At 38.8% G+C, this 19909-nt stretch overlaps 2 long non-coding RNA genes across 2 annotated transcripts; one reads left to right on the forward strand and one right to left on the reverse strand.

Moving 5' to 3' along the window:
- Nucleotides 1-1174: 1174 nt before the first annotated feature.
- LOC114300244 (uncharacterized) lies at nucleotides 1175-9265 on the reverse strand. The gene is made up of 2 exons (XR_003642608.2): nucleotides 8976-9265; nucleotides 1175-1422 (listed from the first exon to the last, which is right to left on the reverse strand). It is a non-coding gene; the product is annotated as an uncharacterized LOC114300244 (long non-coding RNA).
- Nucleotides 9266-10449: 1184 nt separating this feature from the next.
- LOC114300248 (uncharacterized) lies at nucleotides 10450-10972 on the forward strand. Its single transcript, XR_003642611.2, has 2 exons — nucleotides 10450-10590; nucleotides 10752-10972. It is a non-coding gene; the product is annotated as an uncharacterized LOC114300248 (long non-coding RNA).
- Nucleotides 10973-19909: the final 8937 nt, after the last annotated feature.

Here is a 19909-nt window from a genome sequence, read left to right on the forward strand (position 1 = left end):
ATTGATATGGTAGTGGTAAAACAAGAAAGAAGAAGTTCATCCGCTCCACCTAATCCAAATCATCTAGATTTTAGAAACTTACCAGGCATCAACTGTAAGATGACACTAGAAATTATGAGTATAGAAGAAGAATGAGAAACTACAGTTATTTAAATAGAGGATCATTTGCTAGGGGAGCACCCAATTATGCAAAATTTATCCCTAGAAAGGAAATACTTTTAAGAGAAATACCACTAAAATCAATAAGTAATACATGATATTTATTAGATATTGATTGCACTACAAATACAAGTGAGGTAATAAAACAATGAAGAGAGGTATGCACCATGTATTAAATATCCATAGTAGTAGCTGGAGTGCGCAAAATTTTCTAAATTATATTGAATATAACTTCATGGGTATAGTAACAAGTTGATATGACAACCTGAGAGAAAGTGACCAAAAATAAAAAATAAAAAAATAACAGAAACTACCTCAGAAGGTATGTTAAACCTATTTGCAAAATATATTGAAGATGTGTGATTGATAGTAGTGTAAGAGCATTTACAAGGTTTACTCTCTTTGTTTTCATCAAATTTGAGTAAAAATTTGGATTCAACACTAAAATTTTAATTTTCATCAAATAATCAGTCGACTGGGAAGATGTTTGGGTGGTTATCCAGCTTAATATAAATTTTCTTCAAAATTTCTCCAATCCGATCGTCCATCCAGTTGTCCACCGGTTGACCAGCCGATTATCCATCTGGTCGTCCACCAATGGCCACCTGCAAGATTTGATGAAAGATTAAAACGTTCTCTTGATTTGATGAAAAAAATAAAACTCCATTCATTTGATACCAATTTAGTGAAACGGTTAGAACACCGTTTTCATCAAATTTTCATCAAATTTAAATTTAGATAATTCAGTTTGAGTTATGATGTTCAAATTTAAATATAAATTTAATAAAATTTAAAAAACTTGTGAAATTCATAGTTTTGTTTTGTTGGCTTGAGTCGTTTACTTTGTAAAAAAATTAGTGTATTTTACTCAAAACAAAATTAAATTGATTAGATAATTGTAACATTTTTATGTTATAATGTTTCTGTCTAAAAAATGAAAAAGCATGTTTTTCTAAATAGACCATCTATTTTTTTTAAACAAATACGATAAAATGTAAAAAGTACGTTTATTAGATTGACATAATTTTTTTTTTTTTTATAGATGATATATATGAAAGATCTTACAAAATAAATGATTTTGATCATTGAAACGAATACAACTGTTCAACGCTAAAATTTTAATTTTCATCAAATAATCGGTTGACTGGGAGGATGTCTGGGTGGTCGTCCAACTTAATGTAAATTTTCTTCAAAATTTGTTCAATCCGGTTGTCCACCCTATTGTTTGGCCGGTCATCCATCCGGTTGTCCACCAATGGCCATCTGCAAGATTTGATGAAAGATTAAACGTTTTCTTGATTTGATGAAAAAAGTAAGACTCATTTCATTTAATACCAATTTTGTGAAATGGCTGGATCATCATTTTCACCAAATTTTCATCAAATTTAAATTTGATTAAAGATTTGAGTCTGAGTTAGAGATAGTCCAATGGAAAGCTTTGGCCTTAAATAATTCAGTTTGAATTATTATGTTCAAATTTAAATATAAATTTAAGAAAATTTAAAACACTTGAGAAATTCATAGGTTTGTTTTGTTGATCTAAATCATTTATTTTGTAAAAATTTTAGTTTATTTTACTCAAAAAAAATTTAAATTGATCAGATAATTGTAACATTTTTATTTTATAATGTTTGTGTCAAAAAAATAAAGAAGCATTTTAAAAAAAAAAATAGACCATCTATTTTATTTTATTTTTAAAAAAAACAAATACAATAAAATGTAAAAACTGCATTTATTAGATTGATATAATTTTTTTTATAGGTGATATATATAAAAGACCTTATAAAATAAACAATTTGAATTATTAAAATGAACCCTTTCAAATTCTATGAAGTTTAACTATGAATTTTAAAAAACAATTCCACTACATCCACTAAAATTATGTTCACCTGAACAAAAATGTTTTAGAATTCAAAAATAAGAGTTCTAATGAAACTCTAGAGATAATGGTCTCAACTAGGGCTGTCAATGGATCGGATTTAACCCGAATCCGTTTACAAAAAAATCCGATCCAATAATCCGAATCCGTTTAATCCATTTATTAAACGGATTGAATCTGCAAAAATCTGATCCGACCCGATAACCCGATAATCCGATCCGAGTATTCTCAATTTGAATGAAAAAAAACACAAAATAAAAAAAAAAATCAAATTATATATTATTGTAGCTCAATAAATAAATAAATGGATCGGATCGGATTATCAGATCGAATATTCAAAATCATCGGATTCGGATTCGGATATCTATAATCGGATATAGACTAAACGGATTCGGATCGGATTCGAGTTTGACATAATCGAATCGAATTCAAATTTTGACAGATCCGATCCGAATCCGATCCATTTACAGGCATAGTCTCAACTAATATGATGTTTTAACTTTGTTTATTTATTTATTTATTTTTAATTTTTTATATTGTTAGAAGTGAATTTAGAACTCCACGACTGGAGCTCTCGATCATCACCCCACCTAAAATGCTCGAATGAGGTGGAAAGTCTTACTCTAATACTTGTCCCATTTGCCTAAAAAATATGTGAGTTTCACGCGCTAAGAAAAGAAGAGGTATTGAATCAGATCCAACCCACGCCTCTTTTCTTCTCTCTTTCCCCTCAAACTGTAAACAAAGCTTTCTCTCTCTCTCTCTCTCTCTCTCGACTCTCTTTCCTCTCAAACAGTAAACAACACACTCTCTCTCACTCACTGATGGCTTTCTCTCTCACTAATACCTATCATCGACCACCACCAACTCACTCACACACTCTCTCTCTCTCTCTCTCTCTCTCAACACTAGCAAATACAGCCAAAAAAAATACTAATCCTAAGATTAATTATGCAAATTCTTACATGATCAAAACCACTAGAACTTCAGATTTCTTCATGGGAGTCCAATTAAAAAAGAAAAAGAAAACTCCCCCACAAGTTGTGCAAACCCACAACCACAATGGCGGCCAAGCCAGTCCCGACATCCCATTTGATTTCCCTCCTTTGTCTGGCCTCAAAATCATGAACCTCTCTGTTAGTATATTATTATACTTTGTATATAATATAGCATTGTTATAGCATTAGCTTTCGGCGCCTTTGTTATCATTGTGTTTGTTCCTTTCGGCTAAAGCATTAGCCTTGCCTTTCGGTGCCTCGCGTCTCGCATGGCATGCCCAATATCAGTCTATAAATAGAGAGCTAAGCTCCCTTTGTATAAACACACAACAAATATATATACACATTTATTCATTTGCTCTCTCTCTCTATCAATTTATTTTACATGGTATCAGAGCCTCACATTTAGACAGATTGTTGCATCTCTCGAACTTCTCTGTCTTCTCTATTCAACCACACCAATCTCTTCGTCTCCTCACGACGAATCCATCGCCACCAAAATCATCACCGTCCGACCTTCCACGCGCCTCCACGCGCTTCCAGAAGTTCAGGCCACGCTCACCCTCGTTCTCCGACGCGCTCTACGCGCCTCTGCACTGTCCCGTGCTACTGTGCGCCGCGGCCTTCTCTGCTAACGTGAGCCGCGTGTTTCTGCGTCAGCCGACGTCAGCCCTACTGCTTTCGTGCGCCGCCTGCTGTCCTCTGCTATTGTGCGCCGCGCATCTCTCTGCTAACGTGTTCGTGCGCCGCCTGCTGTCTCCTGCTATTGTGCGCCGCGCACTCTCTGCTAACGTGCGCCGACCGAATTTCTGCTCCTATTTTTTGGTCCAGTCACTCTTTTCCCACTGATTTCGACCTTCTGAATTCACTGGTACCCTCGGATTTTTCAAATTCTACCTCAAAAGTACGCTTTTGCCCTCATGGATCGTCTCGACTCCTCTAACCACCCTATTTCCGTTGTTCTTGACGGGACTAACTATGTCTTATGGGCACAAGCTATGTCTGGGTTTCTCAAAGGAAAGAAACTTTGGCGCATCATCACTGGGGATGTGTGCAAACCCATCCATACAACCACCGAATCCGCTGCCACCACAACCACCGAATCCGCTGCCACCACAGACTCCGCTGCCAAATATATCGATCGTCTGGAGGATTGGGATAGTAAAAACTATCAGATCATTACCTGGTTTCGCAATACCTCTATCACATCTATCAGCCTTCAGTTTGGTCGGTTCCAACTTGACTCTGCTTCCTCTCCCGCCAAGGACATCTGGGATTTTTTACAAGAACGCTATCAGACTACTGGCCTTGCTCACCAATATCAGCTTCTAAGTCACCTTCACCGTATGCGCCAAGAACCAACTCAGACCATTAATGATTTCTTGTCCCAAATGTATTATGTTTGGGATCAACTCGCTCTTTCTGAACCTCCATGGGCTTGTACTAAGGATGCTGCCTTGTTTACCACTTACCGTGACCAACATCGCTTGGTTCAGTTTCTCATGGCTCTTACTTCCCGTTTTGAGCCCGTACGAGCTTCTCTCCTCCATCGCACTCCTTTACCCACTCTTGAGCAAGCAATTTCTGAACTCTTGTCAGAGGAAACTCGGTTTGGTACTCTCCATCCGCACCCTGTGGACTCTGTTCTTGCTACTCCCCAGACTAAGAGTTCTCATTCCCCTCCTTCACCACAGAAGTCAACCTTCTGCAACTACTGTCAAAATCGCAGTCTTCCGTCGACTCATCTTCTGGTTAATTGTCCTGTTCGCCTCTGTCGGTTTTGCAACAAGACTGGTCCTGGTCATCTCCAGCAAGATTGCTTCCGCAATCCCGCCCGTGCTTCTCGCAATGGTCCTTCCCCCGGGCATTTTTCCCGCAGCACCTCCCATGGTCGGTTCCAACGCACTGCTGCTGCTGCCTCAGAGGATGTACCTTCTCCTGTCCCTATAGATCCTTCCACTCCAGTCTTCTCTCACACAGATGTCGAAGCCATGTTTCAACATTTTTTGCAAAAATCTGGTACTCCTTCCTCTCCTGCCTTGTCTGTCACTGCAGGTAACACTTCCTGGTACTTTGACTCCACTTGTTGTAATCACATGACCTTTGACTCTACTATTTTTACTCCTATCTCTGTTACTCCTCATGTTCCTTCTATCCATACTGCTGATGGGTCTCTTCTGTCTGTGAGTCATGTTGGTTCTGTTTCCACCTCTCACTTATCTTTATCTCATGTCTATCTTATGCCTGCTCTCACTTTAAATCTTATCTCCATTAGTCAATTATGTGAGCATGGTCTAACTGTTACCTTTTCTCCTACTGGTTGTTTGGTGCAGGACCCTCGGACGGGGCAAACCCTTGGGATAGGCCGTAAGCATGGACGCCTCTACGAACTTATCCATCTTCATGTTCCGGATTCCTCTCAGATCACAGCTCCTACCACTACTACCACTGCTCCTCGTTTATCTCCTTTTCAGCTTTGGCACTATCGTTTAGGCCATCTTTCTGCTGGTCGTTTAAAAACTTTAATTTCTAGTGGTCAATTAGGTCCTGTCAGTTCTGATACTTTAGATTGTGTGTCCTGTCAACTTGCTAAACAACCTGCTTTGTCGTTTAATAAAAGTGACTCTGTTTCTCTTGCACCATTTGATCTCATCCATTCTGATATTTGGGGACCCTCTCCTACTCCCACTATGGGCGGAGCCCGCTACTTTGTTGTTTTTATTGATGATTTTTCCCGTTTTACATGGTTGTTCCTTATGAAAACTCGCTCTGAGCTCAAACAACTTTATTACAATTTTGCTGCAATGGTTAACACACAATTTTCTAAAACTATTAAGATTTTTCGCTCCGACAATGCCATGGAATATAAAGATTTTGACTTTCTTTCCTTCCTTCAGAGTCATGGTACTCAACCTCATCGTTCCTGTCCCGGTACGTCTCAACAAAATGGCCGTGCTGAACGGAAACATCGGCATCTTCTCGACACTACTCGTGCTCTTCTTCTATCTTCCTCTTGTCCAGAACATTTTTGGGGAGAGGCAGCTCTCACTGCTGCTTACACTATCAATTGTATCCCTACACCTGTCATTCATAATCACACTCCTTATGAGCGACTACACGGCACCCGTCCTCCTTACACCACCCTTCGGGTCTTTGGCTCTGCCTGTTTTGTTCTTCTCCAACCTCATGAACGTACCAAACTTGAACCTCGTTCCCGCCTTTGTTGCTTCTTGGGCTATGGTATTGAACATAAAGGGTATCGTTGTTGGGATCCTCTCTCCCAACGACTTCGTATCTCTCGTCATGTGGTCTTTTGGGAACACAAAATGTTTTCCTCTCTCTCTCTCTTCCGTTTGTCTGTTCCCTCCCCCTCTCTGTTTTTTACTGATCCTTTCACCGATCTATTTTCTGATGATCTTCCTCCTCCCCCCACGCCAACTTCTCTAGAGGTCGCCTTGCCTGCTGGACTGTCCCATGCTCCTGCTCCCTCTGATGGTCCTGCTCTTACTTCCTCGGCCTCCTCCCCTCCTGCTGAGTCTCTTCCACTGGCTCCTCCTCCGTCTGCTCGCCCACGCCGGGTAACACAACCTTCTACTCGTCTTCGTGACTTTATTGTTGGTTCTACTGCTTTTTCTACTTATGAACCGACCTCCTATCGTGAGGCTCGCTCTAATCCTCTTTGGCAGCAAGCTATGACTACTGAATTGCAGGCCTTAGCCAAAACTCATACTTGGGATATTGTTGATCTTCCTCCTGGCAAGTCTGCCATTGGCTGCAAATGGGTATACAAAATCAAGACTTGTTCTGATGGATCTATTGAGCGCTACAAAGCCCGCCTTGTTGCCAAAGGCTTTAACCAAGAATATGGTATTGACTATGAAGAGACCTTTGCTCCTGTTGCTCGTCTCACCTCTGTTCGCAGCTTGATTGCTGTTGCTACCTCCCGCCACTGGGATCTTTATCAAATGGACGTCACCAATGCTTTTCTTAATGGTATTCTTCTTGAGGAAGTCTACATGCAACCTCCCCCTGGGTCTGATTATCCACCTCCTAAAGTCTGCAAACTTCGGCGTGCCTTATACGGTCTCAAACAAGCTCCCCGCACTTGGTTTGCCAAGTTCAGCTCTACTATTCATGACTGTGGCTTCACCTCCAGCTCTTATGATACTGCTCTTTTTATCCGGAAAACAGCTCAAGGGACCACCCTGCTTTTACTTTATGTGGATGACATGATTATCACCGGTGATGATGTTGATGGTATTCTTCGCCTTAAACAGTTTCTTAGCCACCATTTCGAGATGAAAGACCTTGGTCCTCTCAGCTATTTCTTGGGTCTTGAAATCTTCCATGATTCTACGGGTTCTTTTATCTCTCAAGCTAAGTATACCTCTGATCTTCTCACCCGTGCTGGTCTTACGAATTGCAAGACTGCCTCCACTCCTCTCGAGCCTCAGAGTCGTCTTACCCCTCTTGATGGCACTCTTCTCTCTGATGCTACCCTATATCGACAGCTGGTTGGCAGTCTTGTCTATCTCACTGTTACTCGTCCTGATATTGCCTATGCAGTTCATATTGTCAGCCAGTTTATGTCGGCTCCTCGTACCCCTCATTATGCTGCCTTACTTCGTATCCTTCGGTATCTCAAAGGCACCATGTTTCATGGTCTTCATTATTCCGCCCGCTCCTCTCTCCAGCTTCGTGCTTTTTCCGATGCTGATTGGGCTGGAGATCCTACTGACCGCCGGTCTACTACTGGGTTCTGCTTTTTTTTGGGTGATTCTCTTATTTCTTGGCGCAGCAAGAAACAATCTCTTACTGCTCGTTCCAGTACTGAGGCCGAATACCGTGCTCTTGCTGATACTACTCAGGAACTTCTCTGGCTTCGTTGGCTTCTTACTGATCTGGGTGTTCCCTCCTCTGGTGCTACTGACCTTTTTTGTGACAATCACAGTGCTCTTCAAATTGCTCACAATGATGTTTTTCATGATCGCACCAAACATATTGAGATTGATTGTCATTTCATTCGCCAGCATGTTACCTGTGGTACTGTCCATCTTCTCCCTATTGCTTCTGTCGATCAACCCGCTGATATCTTCACTAAAGCTCATCCTCCTGGCCGCTTCACTGATCTTGTTTCCAAACTCAACTTGGTTGATACTTTCCCTCCTTGAGTTTGCGGGGGGATGTTAGTATATTATTATACTTTGTATATAATATAGCATTGTTATAGCATTAGCTTTCGGCGCCTTTGTTATCATTGTGTTTGTTCCTTTCGGCTAAAGCATTAGCCTTGCCTTTCGGTGCCTCGCGTCTCGCATGGCATGCCCAATATCAGTCTATAAATAGAGAGCTAAGCTCCCTTTGTATAAACACACAACAAATATATATACACATTTATTCATTTGCTCTCTCTCTCTATCAATTTATTTTAAACTCTCACTTAACAATTTCAATGACCAAATGGGTGGTTCAGAGATTTGATTTTAACGATCGAAAAACCCAAAATTTCACAAACTCACGTCACAAAATTCACCCAAAAAACACAAACCTATCAAGAAATGAAAAACATCAAGAAACAAAAATTCAGTTAAAAAAAACAAAGCTTTAGTCTTGGCTTTGTCAATTTCATCATCATCAACTATTGTTTTGCCCATGGTTGTGTGTATTGCATATGTACAAGAAAAGAGAGAAGTCTTACATGAAGAACAAATGGTTGATCTCTCTACACCCATTCAATTACTTTTCAAGATAGACAAAATTAGGGTTGGTTAGTTTCGAGATTGAGTCATGATCATCATGGGTTGTAGTTTGTGTGTGTGTGTGTGTGTGTGTGAAAAGATATGGAGTTTGTACCAAAATGGAGGTCTTGTGGGTTTTGACCACTGGAGTTTTAAAGAAAGAGAGTGAAAATGGTGCTTTTAAACCCACTCTTTCCCTACCATTCTTGCTTCTCTCTCTGGCGCGGTGACTTGCGATCTGTAGCAGCGGAAAAGGGGGTTGGACTTGCGGTGGCAAGGTTCATGAAAGGGGGTGGGTAGTTCACGATGGTCGGCAAAGGAGTGGCGGCGAGGGTGTGGAGGTCGGTTCTCCGATCACCCTTTCCTTTTATTTTCTTCATAGATTATTCAGATCAACGAGAGAAGAGAGAGAGACCACCATTTGTTTGAGAGAGAAAGAGAGAGAGAGAGAGAGAGGGGACTGTTGGTGTAAACAAAGAGAGTAAAAGAATAAAGAAAAATGTTATGGAACCAAATAATTTATTAAATTTTTTATCAAATTTTGTATGTGTGTGGATGTTCTTATATGTGTGTGGATCCTATTTATTTTAAGAGTTACATTAGAATTCAAATAATTTATCAAAATTTTTATGAAAAAGAGCATTGAGTTTATTATCAACGATGAATGCCTAGTTTTCTGCTGCATCCATATAATTTTTTCCTTACACATTTCTTCCAATTATGTTTTTGACCGGTAAAAGGTCATAATCATTTTCTTACCGGTAAAAAAAATAAAAAAATAAAAACAAGAGAAAAAATTTGTATAAATAAATCATTTTAATTTCCACACAAAATTTTACGAGCTCTCTTATACAGCCATGTGAGAAAGTCAACAAATTTATGTAAAAATTGGATAATTATATCTTTACTGTAATTCTATTCCTAATTATCATTTTTTTTTCCATGTATAAATTATGAAAAATGCCTCAGACCCTAGTGGGGGTCACTGGGGGTCATGAATGGTGCCTTCTCATTGGTTAAAAAAAAAAATTGTTTTTTTTTTTTTTTTTTTTTGTGATTTGGACGAATGAGGGGCTGCCACCTCACTGGGGGTCGACCCCCAGTGGGGGTCTGTAGCATAACCCATAAATTATTTATGATTTTAAACAACATTCAATTGTTTAAATAAATTTTTTATTCAATGTGATAGTCAAACAAATAATTTTGTTTGGAAGTTAATATTATTTTTAGACAATTGATATCGAAATAATATAAACAATGTATACTACGGTCTCGTTTGGAGATTAAATATTTTAGTCAAAAAATTAAAAAATTACTATAAGTTGTTACATCACGCTCTCTATTTTTCTGTATATTTTTCTATAAAAAAATTATTAAAATAATATATTCTCAAATGAGGCATAAGATAAAGTTGAGTGTGCTAATAGAATTATCTTTTAGGTTAATGCTCATCAAATGTTAGAAAATTTAGAGTTTGTGTTTTTTGTTAAATGACATTTTTGCCCTTACCATGAGGTTTTTTTTTTTTTTTTTTTGCTGATATGTATGTAATGATAGCCACCAATGAATCTGCAAGAAAGGACTTGGACAAGAAAATGCTGATCACAAAAAGAAGTGTTATCTCCAACATCCTTACACACATGGTTGTGAAGAAAAATGGGACAAAGTTTAGAAGCAGTGTAGTAGTATCTCAAAAGAGAGAATTGGGTGAGAAATCAAGGGACAAGCAGGAACCCATTTTTTCATTGAGAGTTTCAAACACAATTCTTGCTCAGTCTGCAATTACAGTGCTTGGATTGGGGTTCATCGATGCCGGGTAATCTCCTAGAAATTAATTTTACTATTTTTTTTTTCTTGTGTGTGTGTGTGTGTGATCTAAATAGGTATAGTAGTGTTTAGACTTAACCAGTATCTACTCTATCTCTCTCTCTCTCTCTCTAACTTGCAAAATTTGCACAATTCAATGTCAAGGTATAGTGGAGACTGGTCAAGGATTGGAGTGATTTCAAAGGAGACTGAAGATTTGTTAAAACTTGTAGCATTTATTGTAGTCCCTTTGTGCCTCTTTCTCATATTTTCTTTCTCTAAGAAACAAGAGGTTTGAAATTTCGAACATAATTGTACCATTTTCTAGGCAACCAACACTTTTGCTTTAAAAAATAAAAAATAAAAAATTTTGTGGTGGTTTATCTTTTCTATTTTTCCTTGTCCTTTCCGTCATCGAGAGCCATGACATGCCCTATAAAAAAAAGGGTAATATTTTTGTTAGTTTGCATCAATATGCAGCCTTTTACCATTAAACAAAAAAAATGCAACTTTTGTTCCATGTCGAAGATACCTTTGCATTGTTTTGTCTCATGCTTTTATTAGCAAAATTGAAGAGTTTTATCAAATAATGTGGAAATAGGAACCAATAATTACAGCTAGGATTATTTACACCCTGACTTCCTACACTATTGAATAATATTATTTTAACCTCTTAAATTATAAAAACGTACAAATAGATCTCTTAAATTATTGTGAAATATCACTTTGTCCTTTAAATTATAAAAGCGTACAAATAGACCTCCTAAACTATTGGCGTCTCTTTCGTTAGGGGTCTAATTTGTATAGTTTTTATAGACTATTGGCGTGTTTCACTCTGACCCCTTTCGTTAGGGGTCCAGTTTGTATGGTTTTTATAGTTTAAGAGATCTATTTGTACGTTTTTATAATTTATGGGACAAAGTGACATTTCACAATAGTTTAGGGGGTCTATTTGTATACTTTCATAATTTAAGAGTCAAAATAATACTTTTTAATAATTTAAAGAGTCTCCATATAAATAACTCTTATAACTGCAGATTATATTAGTGGACAAGTTAAGAGGTATATATTACAATGACAAGTGTAAGTGGGTATTAGTTGGGAAAATTCTATAACACATGTCTTGTATGATTTTTGTAGTTTTTAATTATTATTTATTCTAGTATTAATTATGACTTCACTATGGCTAATTGTAATGTTAATTATAATTTAATTATAATCACTACTTGATTTATTTTAGTTATGCCTGAAGAGGTATTTGATTATGCCTCAATTAGTCTTTGGTTATGACCCTTAGTTATGTTGTGATGTTGGTTATACTGCAACAAATAAGAGTTTTAAAAATCAAATTTTTGTCTCAAAATATAAAAATTTTGTTGCAAAAAAAATTTAGGGACCAATTTGTTTTGTCACGAGAATAGTTGCTAAAATGTTAATTCGAAAAGTTTTAACCAAAAAAAAAAAAAAAAGAACTTTTAGCAATAAAATTTTAAAATTGTCGTTGATAGATGCATTTTTAGGCACAATAATTTGGTCACAAAAAGATTTATTTTTTTAGATAAAATTTTGGTCCAAAAAAGATAATAATTTATCACTAAATGTCCAATTTTGTCTCTAAAAATACAATAATGCTATTTTTGACAAAAGAATATTACATATCTAAAAGATTCTATGCCTAAATTTTTATTTTTAAAACCTTAATTTGTTGTAGTGTTATAACTTATTGTAATTATTATTTTAATTATGAACGAAAAAGTCATGTCATAAGTGATATTTGATCATGATCCATTATATTATTTTTAATTTTGAATATAAAAGTGATTTAATTATAATATTTATGATATAGATAACGTAACTTATATATGATATATACTTCCCAAAAAAAAAATGTATTATAAAGCAACCCAATATTATTATTTTATTTTGACACATCAAATTAATATATTTTTTTTTCTTTCTAAAGTCGAGCATCGACCGGGACTAGAGTCACCAAGTCAAACCTATTAGGCTCCTCATTATTGATCATTTTAATTATGTTGTAATTTCATGTAAAATTTTATAAATATTTCTTTTTTTTTTTTTACTCATTTTGAATGGTATTGACATTAAGCATTACAGCGTAACGATTGTATGTATATTTTGAGACTTGAAATAGAACAATTAAAACAAAAATGTTTAAGATCCTTTTTTTGGGGGGTTCTCTGACCCCCAATAACTATTGAGATTTAAAATGTAACCTAGTGTATGGTTTGAGGACCATCAGTGTAATTAATTATCCTTAAAAACAAAATTACAATATATCCCAAATGAACTCCCGAAGAAGGAGAGAGATACCCCAAATGATTACAACAGTAATATGACCCTCATGTAGGTGGAAAGAATCGAACTCTTAACCTTTTAGTACAGTTTAAGAGCTCTAGCCAATGGATTTCCATTAAATACTAACAGAAAGACAAATGTTGCCAAATTTTAAGGAAGATGGGTAGTTGCGGTACATAAAGCACAACAATCACTGTTGTGTGGCTAATTGGGTTCACTTCGGACCTTGTTTTGATAATCTGAGTCGTTCAATTTTTAGAGTATATTGAGTAGAATATACTTAAAAAAATTTAAATTAGTCGAATATCAGTAGCCATTTCATCTTAGTACATTTGTATTCAGTTTTATACACAAAATCACATTAACCATTCGTTTTTTAAAATACAAATGTAATTAGATGAAAAATTTATTGATATCCGATCAATTTAACTTTTTTTACAGATATATTCTATTTGATATACCTAAAAAAATGAATGATTCAGATTATCGAAATATGACCCATAATGGACCCGATTGACTGCACAACAATAACACTGTGCATAAAGCACAACAATCCCCCCAAATTCAAATTTAAACACCATGGCTAGTTAAATTCTATTTTATTTTCTTTCTGTACGAGAAAGAAATAAACTTTCTCGTATAATCCTGTTGATCAAGTCTGCGCTCCTCCGTACGTCGTCGCTTTATCACCTGAAAACACAAACGTGAGCTAGCCGGCGGGTGTGTGCCGGAAACCTCTCCGATGCCTAAGTCAGTAAGCTTGACAAATAGACAAAAGCTCCGTGTATTCAGAAAGTAAAGTTGTGTGTTACCTCTCTAAAGGTGATGTTTGTGAGCTTTTATAGGTTTTGTGTGGCACAATCCTAGTAGGACTTCTACTCCTCCATGCAGAGTCCTCCTAGGATTCATACTCCTGAAAGATAATGTTTATCCTTCAACACCCCCCTTACTGCTTAAACCAAGTGAGATGGTTTTTACCATGGCCGAACTCCAACATGACCGAAGTAATCATGGCTATGCTGAGCCGTAGAGTAGGCCGAACTATCCTTAGTTCGGTTCTCCTTTTTATTACACCTTATCTCGGTTCTCTCATGTACAAACCATGGTATGTTTAGACCGAGCTACCGAGTAGCAAGGTTCTGACCATTCTAACCACAATATGCCATGGCCGGGCTAACTCTGAGACCGGCCTAACTCCAAGTCGCCTCCGGACCGGAGTAATATTACATTTCTCTCGGACCGGAGTAATTTTGTACCTCTCTTGGGCCGGAGTAACTTTACGGCCTTTTTACTCAGCCCTTCGTATTGTGGGCCATAATGACCATCTCCCAGCTCGGCCCAATTTTCACAAAAATTACCCTCTCAATTGCCCCTTAATTCCATCTGCGCAGCATGATAGGGATTACCTATCTATCAGCCGAGCTGAAGTTTTTAAGCCTTTCCAGCCGAGCTAAAAAACCCTTTAGCCTTTCCAGCCGAGCTAAAACTCTTAAGCATTCCAGCCGAGCTAATTTCACACCGGGCTCTGCTTGTCCGGTCAAAACGTCTCTTCAATCACAGCGACTGTAACGCTTCCCATTCTAATGGCACGTGGCATGCTCTGATTAACTGAGGACGGCTGTCGTGCCGTCTTTGTACTTCGTGTTTTTTGAACAGTCCCGCCCAAATTTTGGGCTTTCTAACAAAAGCAAACCCTAAGGCAAAAATCTCTCCATTTCTACTATTCATCCTTTTCCTTTCCTTCTGAGTTCTTCACTATTCTTCGTCTTCTGAAAGAGTTCGTGATTTGCTGCCTTTTGCTTCCATCTTCAGTCATTGCTTCTTCATCTGGTTAGTATTGTACATCTTACTTTGTTTTCGTATTTTGCTTTCTATGTTTTGTTTTCTATGTTTTGTTTTCTATGTTTTGCAAAACACATTTTTCCATTTTGCTTTGCTCTGTACTTTTATGGAAAAAACTTAACAATAGAACACACGAGTATATGATATATCCTGTAGAAAACTGGTTTTTGATCCAAAATCATGATGCAACCGAACTAGGATACTGTTCAAGCTAGGTAAAAGTCTAGTCAGCTTACAACCGGACTAACACTTCATGTTCACACCAGTAGCTTTGAATAAGTCAAACCACTTCTTGATAAACCTTAGCCGAGGTAACCAATTGAACTAAGTTTGCACTTAGCATACTAAGATACCTGAACTCCAACCAATCTAGGCCTTTGGGGCTAAACCAGCTTTCTTAATTTTTTAGATGGAACTCAGAAAGCTGCCCCTAGACGATCAACCGGTCAAACAGAACCATTTCCACAACCGAGATATCTAGACGCTTGCCAAGCCCGAACAAATAAAAGCCCTGCTCAAACCGAGCTACCAATCACCTTGCAGAAACCGAGATAGAACCTGTAGCATCCACATAGCCGAAGTAGGCCTCCTATTTTTTACTTTTATTTTGTAGCACAGTCCAATGATCTGTGCTTAACCCCTTTGTTTTCTACTGTGCAGACTTAGGTTGCCCAGGCACTCCTCTGCGCGCTCAACCGTGCTACTGAGCACAATTTTTGGACCGAACTAATTTATTCATAAATTATACAATAAATGAGGAAGTATAGGTTTCTAGTAGAGACGCCAGGTGGTCTAACCGAATTCCGAAGGGATTATGGCATTCCTGACGATGTACACCTTATCTTGGCAGAAAAAGATGTCATACCCTGGGGGAATGAAGGCTTTGTCCCCTTCACCCTCTTGTCCATAATTGAAACCGGACTACGATTTCCAGTCCAACCCTTGATTTGTGAGTTTCTTAGGCAAACCAGACTATACCCAACCCAACTATCCACCAATTCATACCATATAATAATGGGAATAGCCGAACTAAACCGCCAAGCCGGTCTCAACCTCGGTCTGGCCAAAATCTTTCACCAATATTCCATTGGTTCGAAGGAAGACGGCTGGGTGTACTACCTTAGAATACGCCGCCGTTGTGAGAAAATAATAAAAAACACACCAGATAAAGACTTGAATGACGGACGATTTTTTCTGGGTGTCTGGGAACTTTGAGGATCACCAAGCCCAGATTCCTGGCCGAAGCATCAATTGGAAAAAAGGAGAACCCGGTATATTTACTTCGGTTTTCTTGCTTGCTTTACTAGATTTCGGTTTTTCAATCTTTCAGCCGAACTAATAGTTGTCTTCTTTCGCAGATTCTGCCCACCTCCATTCTCTATATAGCTATCCAAATCTAGCAACCTTGCGCGCCGCACTACGGTATCCAGAACGTAGTTGGGCCAAGCTGCTAAAGTTCGAGCCGACCTATAGATACAGCGGCCGTCGAAAAGCGAAAGTGACCGACTTTCTGTTAAAGGAGGCCCCAGAACCGGACCCAACCTTGCCAGAAATCAGACTAATCCCACTGACCACTGAGGAAGAAATGGCCAAGAGAAACAGAGTCAGGGCCCTCTGTAACAAGCCCGCGGGGGACCTCGCTACAGCTCGGACTCGACTTTGTAGTCACGGTTCTAAGTCTGAACCAAAGAGTCCAAATCCGGCAAATCGTTTTTGAGAAAACAGATTTTTTGAAAGAAGTGCCAAACATGGACTGCTTTGCCAGATACAGAGTCGCCACCTAAATATTTTATTTTGGGAAATTTAGGAAACCCTGACTCGGTGCCAAAAGGCCACGTGTCCGTCATCACCAAAGTTGCCTCGGCTCGGGAACTTGGGTACGATTGGGGAAGGTCACTTCGTGAGCACCCCCGCTCGCCCGATCAAAGATCGGCCTCTACTAACCATGATATCTATTTTTGAAAACATTGTGTGTTCTTATTCCGGTTATTAGTCTAGGTTACTATGTGATGCTCACAGCATACAAATATAGACCGGATCGCCTAAATTGGAACAAAACATTTCATGCTTGTTTGTTTTTTGAAAATGGTTTGCTACCCGCAGGTAGGCTTGAAACATTTGATGATTTATTCCAATTTAAGTAACTCAACCTTCACCCACAGGCATTCAGACAGATATATCAGATAAACACATAGCCTCATGGTAAGCATGCTATCATGGCATTCACTCACACGCATGCAAGGATGCTAAAGCATAAAACTTACTGGGTACTCCAAGCCAAAATAGAAACTTATTAGAAATCATGCATGATCCTAATTATACAGAAATGCCTAATGCAACACATGCAAGATGCAACCATAGCAGGCTCGGCTATTCTAAAATGGTATATGAAATGCTACAACTATCATTTATTCAATTTTGAATTGAAAATACAATGCAGTTAGTATGATGCGCCGAGCCCGGTGCGTGCAATACAGATGAATGATGCAAACATGCTGTCATACTGTATGCTAATTGAAATATGCCCTAATCTAACCATCATAAGCAGGTAAATAAAAGGGAGAAAGACGTGGGGTTGGAAGACATACATCACACTCACCCACACTTATTACAGTTATGCCCTCATTCGGAGGGTCCGAATAAATATACAGTCTAAATATTACAGTCCCGAATAAAAGAATATTACAGATTTCTAATTAATTAATGAATTAACTAAGAAAACAAATAAAACTGGCGTGCAGGCCAGGGACTGTCTTGCTTCTGATGGACGATGCATGTCCGGGTTGTCTTGCGCGGAAATCCACCGGAATGCCCCAATTAGCCTCTGTTTACACCTGTTCTTGAAATGCGTACTGAGCCCAGAAAAATGGCTGATTCTTCGTTTTGCTGCAACAGAGAGCAGGAAAGGGGCATAGCAATGTATCTGCACAGATATATGCATGTCTCGATCCTCGTGCCACCAATCACGCATACCGAGGCATGATGGCCGAGGAGTCGAAATGCACAACTCAATATAGGATGAATGCACATGAAACTACAGCTAAAACCTAACTCCATCATGGGTAATCCGGAGTGTCGGTGACTGGGGAATTGAGACACATTCCGTCACTCGGAGTACGAAATGTACCTCGTTTCCCGTGCCCGGGCTAACTCCTATTCCGGACATGATGCAATATGCATGATATGCATGAAATGCAACTAATATACAATCCTAACATACACAATGCTACGGAATGACATGCTTCGAAATGCGTGCACACGGGCACGCGAACCGAGAAAATGACGGAATACTGAAAATGAGGTGCCTCGAAATGCGTGCACACAGGCACGCAAACCGAGGCGATGACAGATACAATAAAAATGAGGTGCCTCAAAATACGTGCACACGGGCACGCAAACCGAGGCGATGACAGATACAATGAAAATGAGATACCTCGAAATACGTGCACACGGGCACGCAAACCGAGGCGATGACAGATACAATGAAAATGAGATGCCTCGAAATACGTGCACACGGGCACGCAAACCGAGGCGATGCTAAAATGACATGGCAAGATGGCAAAAATGATATGCAAGCATGCTAATGAAATTTCAGCAACAACATATGGGGAAAACAGTCCCGAAATGAAGCGAAACGACATGAAATGCAAGAAAATGTCCCGAAATGCAACATTAGGCACCCGAAATGGCCTATAGCCATGCTAAACATGCACAACATGGACATGCAATGCAAAGACAGAAGCTAGACAGCCCCAAAATAAGCACTTTTCCAGTTATAAACATGGCCAAACAGCAAATATAGGTATGGAAAAAATAGCATACAAGAATAGGGGCCAAGGTAGGAGTAATGAAGCAAGTGGTATAAGCTAAACCCAAACTGAAAAATTTCCTTCTACAACACTGAATATGGACCAAAAATATGAACATTTACAGTATATGGCAGCCTCAAAATCAGTATACAAATGTGCTAAACATATGATGCAAAATAAGGCTCAAAAGGTGCTAAAACATGAAGTATATAAAATAATCACCAAACAGGAAAAATATGTGAATGAAACATGAAGTATAGGCCAAAACAAGGCCACTTTCAGTTCGGACCAAGGTCCAAAAACAGAAGCCAAGAGGGCTATCAACTTATGCAAAAATGGGGCCAAATAAGGGATTGAACTACAAGTGACACATGGAGACACCAAACAATGTTGAGCCCTTCTCCAATGTTGAAGAGGGGCTCAAAATAAGTCCTATATCAGTTTACAATATGCTCGAAAATAAATTTCTCATGGGTCAAAAATAGCATGCAAAACTATGACATACAAGATGGTCAATGAAGCAAGTGTATTATGGAGTGCTCAAACAGGGTTGAGCCCTTAATGAGAAGTGAAGGTGAGCTCAAAATATGGCCCTTTTCAGTTAGGGCCGAAGCTTGAAACCAAAAAGAAATGAGGCTTAGAAATAGATCAAGGAAAAGGGTCAAAAGGGTAAAAGTGTAACTTACCCTTGAAGATTCGAGATTTTGTTGCTTCTTGGGTTGATTTGCAGCTTCTTTAGCCTTCAAGAATCCTCCCTTGCTGCTGGAAATGAGATGGTGGTGGTAGAGCTTGGTGGTGTAGAAGGAATGAAGGTTAAGAAGTTAGGGTTTTTTGGAGAATTGAGAAGGATGACAATGGAGTTTAGGGTTTGTGCTTGGAGAGGAATTTTTCTAACCCTCAAGAAGAAGACCCTCAGCTGGTTATATGGTCAAGAAAGGGGTGTAAAAGGGGGGTGAATTGGAGAGCATAACTCTCTCCCAAAATATCCCCCGGATACAGAAAATATCTGGGGGATATTGCCCCACAGCTGGAAAGGGTACAGTGAGGAGAATACGGCCGGCCTCATACTTTTACAGGAGGTGGCCGGCCGGCCACACCCCCTAGCCGGCCGGCTAGGGGTCAAAAGGGTCAAGGAGCTTTTCTGGCCGGCCAGATATTGGGGAGGTAGCCCTATGTGTGTACAACACAACCATGTAATTGAGATTCCAAGAAAGTGGGCCCAAGAGGTTCAACAATGGCTCGGAAAGAGGGGGTCAAAAGGGTCAAGTTGACTTACTGGCCGGCCATGAACTTTTAGGGGCCTCCCAGATGTGTAGATCACAGATATGTGGTTGAAAGTTCGAGAAAAAAGGTCCAAGG

Source organism: Camellia sinensis, chromosome 12 (genome assembly GCF_055761805.1).
Source record: "Camellia sinensis isolate YWXY chromosome 12, ASM5576180v1, whole genome shotgun sequence".
Taxonomy (NCBI): domain Eukaryota; kingdom Viridiplantae; phylum Streptophyta; class Magnoliopsida; order Ericales; family Theaceae; genus Camellia; species Camellia sinensis.